Consider the following 15,310-nt stretch of genomic DNA (forward strand, 5'->3'; position numbering starts at 1 on the left):
TTTGAGTGAATCCAAATTTTACATAGCAAATCCTTTTGTTAAAAGGTGTGCAGCAAAGCGCGATGAAGCTTTTGTTGCCTCCTTTGGTGCTTAAAAAAGAACAATCTTGGGTCGGGGCGCTTGGGAGGCGGAAGCGGGTGGATTGCCTGAATTCGCAGATTTGAGACCAGCCTGAGAGCGAGATCTCGTCGCTAAAAAAAGCCGGACGCTGTTGCGGGCTCCTGTAGTCCCAGCTTCTTGGGAGCTGAGGCAAGAGAATCGCTTAAGCCCAGGAGTTTGAGGTTGCTGTAAAGCTATGACCCCCACAGCGCTCTACCAAGGGTGGCAAAGTGAGACTCTGTCTCCCCCCCACCAAAAAAATCTTGTTTCTCCATTCTTGTGATGCTTTACTAAGAAGTATGTGTTCCACCTCCATCCAGGTTAATACAAAACCAAGAATCCAATGTCTCAATTCTAATGTGAAGGCAGTAGATGAACTAATCCAAGGGGTCGGGTAGGGGAATGAAGGAGCAGGGAAAGGGGAGGAGGATGGTTTAATGGCACACCTCTTGGGGGCGGGACACAATTATAAGAGGATCTTTATCTAACAAATGCAATCATTGTGACCTAATTCTTTGTACCCGCAATGAATCCCAAACAACTAAAAAACGTAAATTTAAAAAAAAATTTCGAAGTGAAAAAAAAGGACAGATCTTGACATCAGAAGGCCACTACTATGGTTACTGGCACGCCCCCGCTAACCTCCCCCTATTAACTTTTTTTTTTTTTTTGAGACAGAGCCTCAAGCTGTCACCCTGGGTAGAGTGCTGTACCATCACAGCTCACAGCAACCCCAACTCCTGGGCTCAAGCCATTCTTATGCCTCCTCCTCCCAAGTAGCTGGGACTACAGGCGCCCACCACAACGCCCGGCTATTTTTTGGTTGCAGCCGTCATTGTTGTTTGGCGGGCCCAGGCTGGATGAGAACCCTCCAGCTCAGGTGTATGTGGCTGGCGCCTTAGCTGCTTGAGCCACAGGCGCCGAGCCTAGCCTCCCCCTTTTATTTTATTTTATTTTTATTAATATTAAGTCATAGCTGTGTACATTAATGCGATCATGGGGCACCATACACTGGTTTTATAAACAGTTTGACACATTTTCCTCACTGGTTAACATAGCCTTCCTGGCATTTTCTTAGTTATTGTGTTAAGACAATTATATTCTACATTTACTAAGTTTCACGTGTACCCTTGTAAGATGCACGAATGGATTAATAAGTTGTGGTATATGTACACCATGGAATATTATGCAGCCTCCCCCTTTTAAAGGGGTCATACCTTCTAAGAAAGTCGCTTGAGACTCTCCTGATGCTCCTCCAGGGGGCCCCTGTTTAAGTCTCCTGAGACTGAGGGGCCTCTTGAGGGTGAATGCGCTGCCAACCGATGGCTAATTACTGGATCTGATGTTGAGAATTAAGAGAACAATGGGTCCAGGTGTGGGTCCAGGTTAGGATTTAGGCCTCACGCTTTCCTGAAAGTGAGACCCAACTCAGGGATTAGAGATCTAATCTCCCTTAAATCTTTATCTGGGGGTGGAGGAATTGAGGCCTCTCCCACATACACCCATACACCCAAGCAGGGATTAAACCCTGTGTAGTTTTTCTTTTATAGATTTTTAGTGTTCTTAAAGTTTTAGCTTAATTATAACCTCCCAGTTAATTTCTCCTTTCATCTTTGATCCTCAGCACCTGACAGAGTGCTTAGAGCATAACAAGGCGTTACAATACAGGTGTCCATAAAGTTCATGTGCAATTTAAAATGGCCCCAACTGGGCGGCGCCTGTGGCTCAGTTGGTAAGGCGCCGGCCCCATATACCAAGGGTGGCGGGTTCAAACCCGGCCCGGCTGGACTGCAACCAAAAAATAGCCGGGCGTTGTGGCAAGCGCCTGTAGTCCCAGCTACTCGGGAGGCTGAGGCAAGAGAATCGCTGAAGCTCAGGAGTTGGAGGTTGCTGTGAGCTGGGTGAGGCCACGGCACTCTACCGAGGTCCATAAAGTGAGACTCTGTCTCTACCAAAAAAAAAAAAAAAAAGGCCCCAACTATTTTAAATATATATATTGCAGAATGAGTGAATACACTCACTCATGCTAATGGCTAAAACCCAGGAGATCCACTCATGGTCTCAGGGCTTCTAGAGGTCACCTACATCCCAGCCAAGAACCAGTCAAGAGGATTCTCATTTTAGGCTGTCCCATGGGGTTTCAGGTGCTGACCATACCTCCGGACCCTAACAATTGAGTGAAATGGAGCCAGGGGCACACATTTATTGGGACTTTACCTTGCTAGGCCCTGTGTCAAGAGCTGGAGATACAATTAGGACACAACCCTTGAGCCTCACTGAAGGTGTACAAGGAACAGTGAAGCACACTTTTGAGTCTTAAAGATTGGCTCAGAGAAGTCACCAGGACATCATAGGGGTTTTGTAGCCAAGATAACATCAGGAGCAATGACTTGGAGGTGAGAGGGCATATTTTGGGAATGCAAGTATATCAGTTTTGCAGGTATAAAACTGGGGTTGGGGGAAGGCATGGGGGTAGTGGTGTAGAGTGGAGATAGGAAGTAGGGTGCTGTGACCACCAGGTGTGCAGGGATTTCTAGACTCCTCATTTCTCACTGCAAGCATTAGACTTCTCTCTGAGCCTTGTTTCCTTGTCTCTGAAATGCTACTGAGATGAAATAAGAGATGGATATAGTTGAATCTAAATCTGTTTCTGATAAGAGAGTGGACTACGTTTGCTCCACCTGGAGTTTTAGAGAGGAATGGAATGTTACTGGTTCCAAAGGAAGAGAAGGAACCAGGTCACAGGAAACCAAAGGAGGCAGGTCGGAGGGGTCTACCCCAAGCTCCCTCTTCCCAGATGAGAAGTGACAGATCTCTCTTGTCCCTCCCTCCATCTATCTATCTTCCTTCCTTTCTCTCTTTCTTTTCTTTTCTCTTTTTTTTATTTTTATTTTTTTTGGCCTGGGCTGGGTTTGAACCCGCCACCTCTGGCATATGGGACCGGCGCCCTACTCCTTGAGCCACAGGCGCCGCCCTTTCTTTTCTTTTCTTTCTTTTTTATTGAGACAGAGTCTCACTCAACAGAGTCACCTGGGGTACAGTGCCACAGCACACAGCAACCTCAAAGTCTTGGGCTCAAGAGATCCTCTTGCCTCAGTGTCCCAAGTAGCTGGGAGTATAGGTGCCCACCACAACACCCAGCTAATTTTTCTATTTTTAGTAGAGACAGGGTCTCACTTTTGCTCAGGCTGGTCTCAACTCCTGAGCTCAAGGGATCCACTTGCCTCAGCCACCCAGAGTGCTAGGATTACGAACTGTGAGCCACCTTGCCTGGCCCTCCTCCGGTATTTCTGCTGGCCAGCCATTTGTCCTTCCACCCTGCCAGAGGCAATACCAGCTCTAGCTGCTTTGAAAGCAATCAAGCAGGTAGAGAGTCTTTGGAGAGGGACTTACAAGGACACAGAAGTTAACAGGGTCCTGGGGCTAGAAACATGGGTTGGGGACCTATTCATGGGGCAGGAGGAGGTAAGACAAGGTTAGGGAGATGGAAGAGAAAGCCCTGTCCCAGTTTCCTCATTTTGGGCCTCTGGTATGTTTCATATTCTGCTGTGAGCCTTGTGTAGCTGGGACTGCTGGCTCGCCACAGTTCAGTGAGCTCTTGGGGAAAGGGCTCAGCGATGGCAATGGTGGGCTCTTCCAGGTGGTAGGAAGAAGTGAGGGGTGGATGCCAGACCTCTTCTAGGATAATAGTGTGGAAGACCATGCTCACTAAGCTCTTAGCGTCACGTCCCTTTTCCTCTTCATCTCTTTCTTTGTGCCTGTCACTTCTGCTGCCCTTCCTAAATGCTGTCCCCACCCCCTGCACCCTCCTCCCATCCTTACTTTGTGTTCAGATACAAGCTTACCAAGAGATGGAATCTAATCGGGCCAATTAGTTTCCCTTCGGTCTGAAAGTATTTATTTGGCAGGCTTTTCCTGGCCACCTCTCAGTCCACCAGCCAAACACAAGTGAGATTCCTGGTCCACCTAGCTGTGGCTAAGAAGATGGATATCATGGGACAATCTCAGTAGACTGAGATGGCCGACAGCCACATTTTTCAGGAGGGTCTGTGTGGGCATGGCTGGCTCTCAGCCCAGTGGCTGAAGGAGGCTTGCAACTAATTGATTATTTTTCTCTGGGGCATTCCTTTATCCAATGCTCTGCATGCAGTTAATGTAGTTGTTTGCTTTAGGGGCAAGTGTCCCCAGAGCCCCTCCCTTTGAAGGCACTAAGAGATGGACTAAGATCAGAGATAACTCAACATCCAAAGGCAAACTCTTCCTTTGGGAAGATTTGAACAACATTTATTTCTATTAAGCATGGGCTTTTAACCTTTTTTTCCTCCCATAGACCCCTTTGGCAGTTTGGTAAAGCCTGTGGACCCCTACTCAGAATAATATATATTTTTTGAGACAAAGTCTCACTGTGTCGCCCTCAGTAGAGTGTCATGGCATCATAGCTCATAGCAACCTCAAACTCTTGGGCTAAAGTGATCCTCTTGCCTCAGCCTCCCAAGTAACTGAGATTACAGGTGCCCACCACAATGCCTGCTAGTTTTTCTATTTTTGGTAGAGACAGGGTCTCACTCTTGCTCAAGCATGTCTTGAACTCCTGAGCTTAGGTGATCTACCTGTTTTGGCCTCCCAGAGTATTAGGATTATGGGTGTAAGCCACCACCCCCGGCCAGAATCATATTTTTAAATTCTTATACAGGAAAGCAAAGGAAACTACAATACTCAAATGTCAAAATTTAAAACCCAGATGTTTGATATGGTAAAATTCTGCTTCTTTGTTATGTTAATGAGATCTAGCAGCAGGTGTAAGAATTGTAATGTCAAATTGATGTTGTACATAAAACATAATTCAAGAGATGCACAACTCCAAAGGTCAGGTCAGGTGCGGTGGCTCACGCCTGTAATCCTAGTACTCTGGGAGGTCGAGGCGGGTAGATTGCTTGAGCTTAGGAGTTCATGACCAGCCTGAGCAAGAGCAAAACCCCATCTCTACTAAAAATAGAAAAACTGAGGCAAGAGGACTGGTTGAGCCCAAGAGCTTGAGGTTGCTGTGCTCTATGATAATGCTATGGCACTCTACCCAGGGCAACAAAGTGAGACTCTCTCTCAAAAAACAAAACAAAACAAAAATAACTCCAAGGTGAGAATACCTATGTTAGTTATTATGATGAAGTCATGGGTAGTGCTATAATAATACTACTGTGCTTTGTTACCTACAGTCACAGTGAAAGGAAGTGTTAAATTTCAATTAAGAGGCTATTGAAAATAAACATGATTTTCAAGACATGATTGCAAGAGGGACTTTACCTAACAATTGCAATCAGTGTAACCTGGCTTATTGTACCCTCAATGAATCCCCAACAATAAAAAAAAAAAAAGAAAAGAAACATGATTTTTTTTCCACCCAAGTTCCTTGACTGGAGGTTAAGAAACCAAGCTATGAAGTATTATGTGTCCCGGGCAGTGCCTGTGGCTCAAAGGGGTAGGGCGCTGGTCCCATATGCCGGAGGTGGCGGGTTCAAACCCAGCCCCAGCCAAAAACCACAAAAAAAAAAAAAAAAGAAGTATTATGTGTCCCTAGGCATGTATTAGAGCAGGGGTCCTCAAACTGTGGCCTGCAGGCCACATGAGGTGGTGTGATTATATTTGTTCCCGTTTTGTTTTTTTACTTCAAAATAAGATATGTGCAGTGTGCATAGGAATTTGTTCGTAGTTGGTTTTTTTTTTTGGTTTTTGGCCGGGACTAGGTTTGAACCTGCCACCTCCGGCATATGGGACCAGTGCCCTACTCCTTGAGCCACAGGCACCAACCAGTTTTTGTTTTTTTTTAAACTATAGTCCATCCCTCCAATGGTCTGAGGGACAGTGAATTGGCCCCTGTTTAAAAAGTTTGAGGATGCCTGTAAACTAGACTCTAGGGGAAGATGCAAAAATGTGTGAAACTGGGTGCTTTTGTCTAAGGTCCAGCCTGGCTGGGGGAGTCCTGGGGGTCTACTGCAGCTCACATCTGTAGTGAGATAGACTTCTGTGCCCCCACTTATCCCCTAGCTGGGAAAGCCTGCCTTGGGGAGATACTCAGTGACAGTCAGTGGTGGCCACAGTAGATTTCCAAATAAGGCCCTCTTATCATGAAAGTAGTGTTTGAGAAGACCAGTGTGTCCTTGTGTTTGGGGTGATTCTGTAACTGTCATTCAGTCCCCTCCCTGGAACTTACCCAGCCCCATATTGCATCATTTGCCCCTCATAGTCTAGGTGCTAGGCACTTTCATTGTCTACCTCTTTCAAGCTTCTGGGTATTCATACATGCTGAGCCCTCTGTACAGAACTTTATTTCTTGGGTGGTGCCTGTGGCTCAAAGGGGTAGAGCGCAGGCCACATATGCCAGAGGTGGTGGGTTCAAACCCAACCCTGGCCAAAAACTGCAAAAAAAAAAAAACAAAAAAACTCCACTTTATTTTTCTCCTCTTCCCTGGCTAGCTTGTCCTCAGAGATCCAGGCTGGATTAACTGCTCTCTCATGCTCTCCTATGACCCCTGTGACCATTGCAGGCACTTCAGTGTATTGTAATTTGCTAAGCATCAGGATGGCAGGGACCACGTGTGTCTTTTCACCTTTAGCTTCCCACTGAATTCCACAGGGCCTGGCCCATTGGCATGTATTGAATGAATGTTGCTTAAGAGACAAAGCAGTTATTTGTCAATTAAGACTAGTTAAGGGCCAGGTGTAGTGGTTCATGCCTATAATCCCATGACTATTTCCCATTTTGGGAAACTGAACCCAGAGAACCACTTGAGGCCAGGAGTTTAAGACCAGCCTAGGAAATACAGTGAGACTTCACCCATCTCTACAAAACAAAAAAAAAAAGAAGAAAAAGAAAAAGAAAAATTAGTCTGTAGTCCCAGCCACACAGGAGGCTGAGGCAGGAAGATCACTTGAGCCCATGAGTTCAGGGTTACATTACAGTGAGCTATGATCATGCCTCTGAACTCCAACCTGGGTGACAGAATAAGACCCTATTCTAAAAAATAAATAAATAAATAAAGATCCTTTTATGATGCCTTTTATGATTCCTAAATGTTGCTTGGGTTTGCAAGTTCACGTGTAAAAAGTGCCTCTTTTTTTTTTTTTGTAGAGACAGTCTCACTTTATGGCCCTCGGTAGAGTGCCGTGGCGTCACACAGCTCACAGCAACCTCCAACTCCTGGGCTTAGGCGATTCTCCTGCCTCAGCCTCCCGAGTAGCTGGGAAAAAGTGCCTCTTTTTGAACTTTGTTACAACATGGGCACATTACCAGTCTGATGTGAGGAAAAAAGGAAAAAAATAGACATTCTGAACAATGAAGTTTTGTGGAGCTTCCTGGTTGGTGAACACACTGATGTGCCAGAGGTTACATGACTCTGGAGAGAGAACACGGAAGCTCAGATTCTGAGGCTTGTTCTCACCTTACCTATGCACATACTTTATAATAAAACTATAAGTGTAGCACTTTGAGTTCTGTGAGTTGTTCTAGTAAATTATCAAACCCGTGGGGATTGTGGAACCCCTGAACAGATAGCTAGTCAGTCAAAGTATGGCTGACCTAGGGACCTGCAAGATTTGTGGCTGGTGAGGGTGTAGAAAACTAAGTCCTTGAGCAGTGCCTGTAGCTCAGTGAGTAGGGCACCGGCCTCACATACCAAGGGTGGCAAGTTTGAACCCGGCCCCAGCCAAACTGCAACAAAAAATAGCCGGGTGTTGTGCCGGGCACCTGTAGTCCCAGCTACTCATGAGGCTGAGGCAAGAGAATCGCCTAAGCCCAGGAGCTGGAAGTTGCTGTGAGCTGTGACACTATAGCACTCTATACCGAAGGTGACAAAGTGAGATTCTGTCTCTGGAAAGAACAAAAAAGGAAAACTTAAGCCCTTAACCTGTGGGATTGGACACTAACTCCAGGTGGGTGACATCAGAATTTTTTGCCGTGCATGTGGAGGAATGAGGTCTGCACTAAACTGGTACAAGTAGGAGAGGGGCAATGAAACCAGGATAAGCAATAAGAAAGGGAAACAGGGCTCAGCCCCTGTAGCTCAAGCGGCTAAGGTGCCAGCCACATACACCAGAGCTGGTGGGTTCGAATCCAGCCCGGGCCTGCCAAACAACAATGACAACTACAACCAAAAAATATAGCCGGGTGTTGTGGCGGGTGCCTGTAGTCCCAGCTACTTGGGAGGCTGAGGCAAGAGATTCGCTTAAGCCCAGAAGTTTGAGGTTGCTGTGAGCTGTGATGCCACAGCACTCTACCCAGTGTGACAGCTTGAGGCTCTGTCTCCAAAAAAAAAAAAGTAAGAAAGAAAGGGAAACAGGCTCGGTGCCCATAGCTCAGTGGGTAGGGTGCCAGCCACATACACCAGGGCTGGTAGATTCAAACTCAGCCTGGGCCTGCTAAACAACAACTGTAACAAAAATAGCCAGACATTGTGGCAGCCGCCTGTAGTCCTAATTACTTGGGAGGCTGAGGCAAGAGAATCGCTTAAGCCCAAGAGTTGAGGTTGCTGTGAGCTGTGACGCCATAGCACTCTACCGAGGGTGACAAAGTGAGACTCTGTCTCAAAAAACCAAAAAAGAAAAAAAAAGGAAACAATAATATGAATGATCCATAAGGTGCAGAGGAAGAACGAATAGCAGGTTCAAAGACAGAGGGCTGGACAAAAGAACAGAGATATCAGATTTCTATCAAAAAGACAGAAATAGGGAGTTGAAGAGCAAAGAGAGAGAGGGCCTCTGTCCTTGCCCCTAAGTTATAAGACTGGGCACTTTACCCTCTGTCCCCTGCTTTCTAACAACGAAGTTCAGTTTCTCTGATTCTGCCATTCATCCCTTTTCAGTGTAGGATTGACACTAGCAGGGACAGAGGCACTGTGTGCAGTGCTCTGTAACATTTCTTGTTAAGGATCCTATGTCTGGATGTCTGGAGCTAGCTAACAGCCCACATCCCCACCATCCTCCAAATGAATTGCACACCCTTCCAATTAGGTTTTGGCAATGCTTAGTTTTGTTTTGTTTTTAGAGACAGTCTTGCTCTGTTGCCCAGGCTGGAATGCAGTGGTGTGATTAAAGTTTACTGTCACCTCACATTCCTGGGCTCCTACCTCAGCCTCCCAAGTGGCTGGGACTACAGGGACATGCCAGCATACCCAGCTAACTTATTTTTACTTTTTGTAGAGATGGGATCTCATTATGTTGCCCAGGCTAGAATGCAGTGGCCCATTCATAGCTCATTGTGATCTCAAACTCCTGGCATCAAGTGAACCTCAAATCCTCTCACTGTGGCCTCCCAAAGTGCTAAAATTATAGGTGTGACCCATTGTGTGCCTAGCCTGATTTAGCTCTTTTCATTTGTTTTATTTAGCCAAGGCAGGTGGGATATCCAGGAGAAGGGAGGTCTGTGTGCACTACGTAGGGAAAGGATCCAGCAGAGAGGAGCTATAAAGGACGAGGATAGGACAGGCCCCTTTATCTCTTCTGATGCCCAGGATCCCTGGGCAGTGGGAAGCTACTCAGGGAGTTAGATTGTTAGGTTAGTTGTGGCCATTCCTTCCCAGCCTCCTTTTTTCTCTGACATACCCTTAGTTTTTTGGCCACCAAAGCTTGCACACTCCCCCTCAATAACCTTACCTATCCACATACCATATGAATATTTGCCTCCCAAATCTTTTTTTTTTTTTTTTTGTAGAGACAGAGTCTCACTTTATGGCCCTCGGTAGAGTGCCGTGGCCTCACACAGCTCACAGCAACCTCCAACTCCTGGGCTTAAGCAATTCTCTTGCCTCAGCCTCCCGAGTAGCTGGGACTACAGGCGCCCGCCACAACGCCCGGCAATTTTTTGGTTGCAGTTTGGCCGGGGCCGGGTTTGAACCCGCCACCCTCGGTATATGGGGCCGGCGCCTTACCCACTGAGCCACAGGCGCCGCCCATGCCTCCCAAATCTTTATCTCCAGCCCAGATCTCTTTCACCAACACTGAGCTGGTGTCCTTCATTTGACTTGATAACAAGAACTTGTCTAAGCTGTGTGCAGTGGCTCTCATCTATAATCCCACACTTTGGGAGGTCAACATGGGAGGATTGCTTGGAGCCAGGAGTTCAAGACCTCCCTGGCCAGCAAGTAAGACCTAGTCTCTATGAAAAAGAAAAAAAAGGAAATTGTGGCTTTTTGAATGACTAGAAAAATCAGGTAAAAGGGAAAATTTGTGAAAAGATGTATAAAGCCAAACCACCCATGAACCCAATTCACTAATTCACTCTTCTATTAAGGGGGGAAATGTGTATTAGTCTTTACTAATTTTAAATTCATATTAATGTATTTGTTCAACATACATTTATTGAGCACCTAGTAGGTACCAGGCACTGTGTTAGGTGTTAGGACACAGTAAAGAGCAAAAATGGTGTCTCTGGTCTCATAGAACTTGTGTGTACTGGGGAGACAGATCTTTGTTTTTTATCTTTTGTTTTTTATTCCAAATGACCAAGATTTTTTATTTCACTAAATTCTATCTCATGCAGATGCATGACAGTCTTCCCTCTTTATTAGACTTTGGCAATAAAAGAACAAGCAGCCTGGGGCGGTGCTTGTGGCTCAGCTGGTAGGACACCAGCTCCATATACCGAGGGTGGTGGGTTCAAACCTAACCCCGGCCGAACTGCAACGAGAAAATAGCTGGGCATTGTGGCGGGCGCCTGTAGTCCCAGCTACTCGGGAGACTGAGGCAAAGGAATCCCCTAAGCCTGGGAGTTGGAGGTTGCTGTGAGCTGTGACACCATATCAAGGGCAATACAAGCAGCCTTGTACAGAACAGTGAAAATGCCAAGGATGAGGGTAGTCTACAGTTTTACCGTAGGATAAATATATATATATATATATATATATATATATCCATATATACTTTTTTTTTTTCAGGCCACTCCTCCTTTGGCCATATCAACTTTCAGTTCAGATCATTAAATACAGACACATTTTCAAAATCACTTCTTTATTTTTCCAAGATTTTTTTTTTTTCTATGCAAAAATTATCCTGTTTCTCCACTGATCAGTCTGTAACAGGTACTGTATAGGTTTGCTCAGTATTTTTCCAAGATCTTTAATACTGTTACCATCTACCTCTGGCCATTTTTCCATTTTATGACATCAATTATGTCATCTGAAAAGTCTCCCTGAATGCTAATTTCATTCTCCCCTGTTACTGAGGCACCACAGGAAAACTTTTGAGCAAAAAATCTTTGTGCTTCTTTAAGATCAATTTCAAAAGTTGCAAGGCCACATCCTCTTCTTTCATATTTCTTCTTTGCTCTGGGAATTTTGGCTATAGTAACCTTCAGTGGTACAGTCTTCTTTTTTTGTTTCATTTGCCCCCTTCCACCTCTCTTTTGTTTTTTCTTCTCTTCTTCTCCTGCTGTTCCTTGACCCTCACTAATTCCAGCTTCTTGTTTGGGGGAATTTTCTACAGTAAGCTTTGCAAACTCATTTGGAAAATTCTTCTCTAACTATTGTCTACATTTAGCAACATCAGGCATGTATTCACAGTACTCTCCACAGTAAAGGACTCGAAGTGGGTAATCGGCATCTAACTTGGCATTGCTCCTTGGGTCTCCTTTGCAATCAGCCCCACTGGATTCAGAAATGTTAGCAGCCGTTTCCCAAACCCAGGCGGTCGCACAGGCCTGCCGCCTCCACTCCCGCCGCTATCACCAGCTGAGGTGACACATGCAACTCCTCTTCCCTGGCCAGGGCCATCCCAGAACCCCTCTTAGGAGACAGATCAAGAAATATAATTCAGTGTAAGAGTACAGTGGCGAAAAATAAAGCCCAATAGTGAATTGGGCTGAGAAGGGAAGTACTGATTCTATCAAAACTTCCTGTACTAGGATTTGAGCAGAGCACTATTGGCTCAACTAAGAGCCAAAGGAAGGACAGGGCTTGATTATTAGGTGCAGATGTTGTTGTAAATAGTTTGTGTTTTGTTGTTAGTTTTTTTTTGAGACAGAGCCTCAAGCTGTCGCCTTAGGTAGAGTGCTATGGCATCACAGCTCACAGCAACCTCCAACTCCTGGGCTTAAGCGAGCCTCCTGCCTCCGCCTCTCAAGTAGCTGCGACTACAGGCGCTCGCCACAACACCCGGCTATTTTTTGGTTGCAGCCATCATTTTTGTTTGTGTATGTGGCTGGCGCCTAAGCTGCTTGAGCCACAGGCCCCGAGCCTGTTTTTATTTTTTTTTTGAGACAGAGTCTCACTGTGTTGCCCTGGGTAGAGTGCTATAGCCTCACAGCTCACAGCAACCTCAAACTCTTGGGCTTAAGCAATTCTCTTGCCTAAGCCTCCCAAGTAGCTAGGACTACAGGTGCTCACCACAATGCCCAGTTATTTTTATTTATTTATTTTTTGCAGCTTTTGGCCGGGGCTGGGTTTGAACCCACCACCTCTGGCATATGGGGCCGGTGCCCTACTCCTTTGAGCCACAGGCACCACCCCCCCAGTTTTTTGTTGTTGTTATTGTTGTCACTGTTGTTTAGCAGGCCTGGGCCGGGTTTGAACCTGCAAGCCTCGGTGTATGTGGCCAGCGCCCTAGCCATTGAGCTACAGGCTCCAAGCCTGTTTTAAATAGTTTTTGATCTTGGACTTCAGGTATAGATAACAAGGTCACAGGCGGCGCCTGTGGCTCAGTGAGTAGGTCGCCGGCCCCATATGCCGAGGGTGGCGGGTTCAAACCCAGCCCCGGCCAAACTGCAACAAAAAAATAGCCAGGCGTTGTGGTGGGCGCCTGTAGTCCCAGCTGCTCGGGAGACTGAGGCAAAAGAATCGCGTAAGCCCAAGAGTTAGAGGTTGCTGTGAGCCGTGTGACGCCACGGCACTCTACCCGAGGGCGGTACAGTGAGACTCTGTCTCTACAAAAAAAAAAAAAAAAAAGAAAAAGAAAACAAGGTCACCATACCGCTCAGTTTCATGTCATATTATCTTTTTTTTTTTTTTTGAGACAGAGTCTCACTCTGTCACCCTGGGTAGAGTGGTGTGTCATTATCATAGCTCACAGCAACTTCAAACTCCTGGGCTCAAGCAATCCTCTTGCTTCAGCCTCCTCAGTAGCTAGGACTACAGGTGCCCGCCACAACACCCGGCTAGTTTTTCTATTTTTAGTAGAGACAGTGTCTTGCTCTTGCTCAGGCTGGTCTCAAATTCCTGAACTCACCTGTTCCACCCACCTCGGCCTCCCAGAGAACTAGAATTACAGGCCTGAGCCACCACACCTGGCCTATATTTTATCTGTTTTATTAAAAAAGTGCAGTGGTGCAAATCATAGGTCACTGCAGACTAATTCCTGGGCTCAAGAGATCCTCCCACCTCAGCCTCCTGAGTAACTAGGATTTAGGCGTGAGCCATCACACCTGGCTAATTTTTTACTTTTACTTTTTATAGAGATGGGGTCTCACTATGTTGTCCAGGCGTAAGGCCAGGAAGTCCTAGCCTTAAGAAAATCTCCTGCCAAAAAAAAAAAAAGAAAATCTCCTGCCTCAGCCTCCTAAAGTCCTAGTATTACTGACATGAGCCTACATACCAGCCAGCATATTATCATTGAAGGTCCGCTTGAGTGCTCTCTCGTATTGCCTTTTATCCCTCATTCCCATTTTCTGTTTCTCCCATTAGGTGGGTAATGAATTTGAGACACCCTGTTCTGTTGTCTGTCATTGTCAGAGAAAAATGGTAGGTTGAGATTTTGCCAAATGAGTGTGATGAAAATATTGGGTCAAGTTGAAGATTAGAAACTGTTACTGAAAGTTGAATAAAAGAGGGAAGAAAGGCTGGGTGCGGTGGCTCACAGCTATAATCCTAGCACTCTGGGAGGCCGAGGTAGGTGGATTGCCGTAGCTCACAGGCTCAAGAACAGCCCTGAGCAAGAGCAAGAGCTCGTCTCTAAAAATAGCTGGGCGTTGTGGTGGATGCCTGTAGTCCCAGCTGCTTGGGAGGCTGAGGCAAAAGAATCACTTGAACCCAAGAGTTTGAGGTTGCTGTGAGCTGTGACACCACAGCACTCTACTGAGGGCAACAAAGTGAGACTGCCTCAAACAAAGAAACAAACAAAAAGTTAAAAAAAAAAAAAAGAGGGAAGAAAGAAAAGGAACAATTAATTGGGATAAAATAATTGGGCAGCGCCTGTGGCTCGAAGGAGTAAGGCACCAGCCCCATATGCCAGAGGTGGCGAGTTCAAACCCAGCCCTGGCCAAAAACTGCAAATATCATATCAGAGGTCCTGATGATTTTGAAATCTCAGAGTACTGCATTAGAAAAAAGAAGGAAACGAAGTTATGATTAGAAGCATACTTGAATAAATGGGTCTGGAGGTGGAACAGATCTGGATGTTAGAATCCAAATGAGGTGGTTGGCTGAGTTCTAATGGAGGTCACTGGAGAAATGTTTAGTGTTCAACAGTCATTGATGTAAATCTAAGACAATGAAAGGGACTGAGGTAGATCCAAGACTGAGACCCCTGAATATTCTAGGAATGGCTGAATATGATAAGGTTTGGCGTATGGCAGAAAACACCGAAATTAATAGGATTTAGGCAAGACAGAAGTTTGTCTGCCACACTCAAGACATCCAGCAGTAGCTTTTCCAGGGCTCGTGTGGCACTCTTGTGTCAAGAGAACCACTCTCCTCTTGCCTTTTGGTTCTACATAGCACCAATTCACAAAGCTACCTCATGGTCAAATATGGCTGCTGAACTTGCAGCTGTCATGTCCACATTCCAGACAACACGGAAGCAAGAATGGATGAAAAGGAGCCTGCAAGTGTCAAGTACACTTGTATACAGTACACATCATTTCCCCTATCATCGGCCAGAATTTAATCATAGCTGTAAAGGAAGCTGGGAGATGTTTTCAGCAGCTGCAACCACTGCTAACATATAGGAGGGTTCTATTTCTTTTTTTTTTTTTGTAGAGACAGAGTCTCACTTTATGGCCCTCTGTAGAGTGCCGTGGCCTCACACAACTCACAGCAACCTCCAACTTCTGGGCTTAAGCGATTCTCTTGCCTCAGCCTCCCGAGTAGCTGGGACTACAGGCGCCCGCCACAACGCCCGGCTATTTTGGAGGGTTCTATTTCTAGAGAGAGAAGGTGCGCATTGGAGACCAACTGGCAGCCTCTTCCATCTGGTACCCAGAGTGATGGTGACGCCAGTAGAACACAGAGAA

The 15,310-nt window shown here is 46.0% G+C and overlaps 1 pseudogene; it reads right to left on the reverse strand.

Moving 5' to 3' along the window:
- Nucleotides 1-11,096: 11,096 nt before the first annotated feature.
- LOC128571027 (density-regulated protein-like) lies at nucleotides 11,097-13,738 on the reverse strand (annotated as a pseudogene).
- Nucleotides 13,739-15,310: the final 1,572 nt, after the last annotated feature.

The sequence above is a fragment of the Nycticebus coucang genome, chromosome 18 (genome assembly GCF_027406575.1).
Source record: "Nycticebus coucang isolate mNycCou1 chromosome 18, mNycCou1.pri, whole genome shotgun sequence".
NCBI classification, from domain to species: domain Eukaryota; kingdom Metazoa; phylum Chordata; class Mammalia; order Primates; family Lorisidae; genus Nycticebus; species Nycticebus coucang.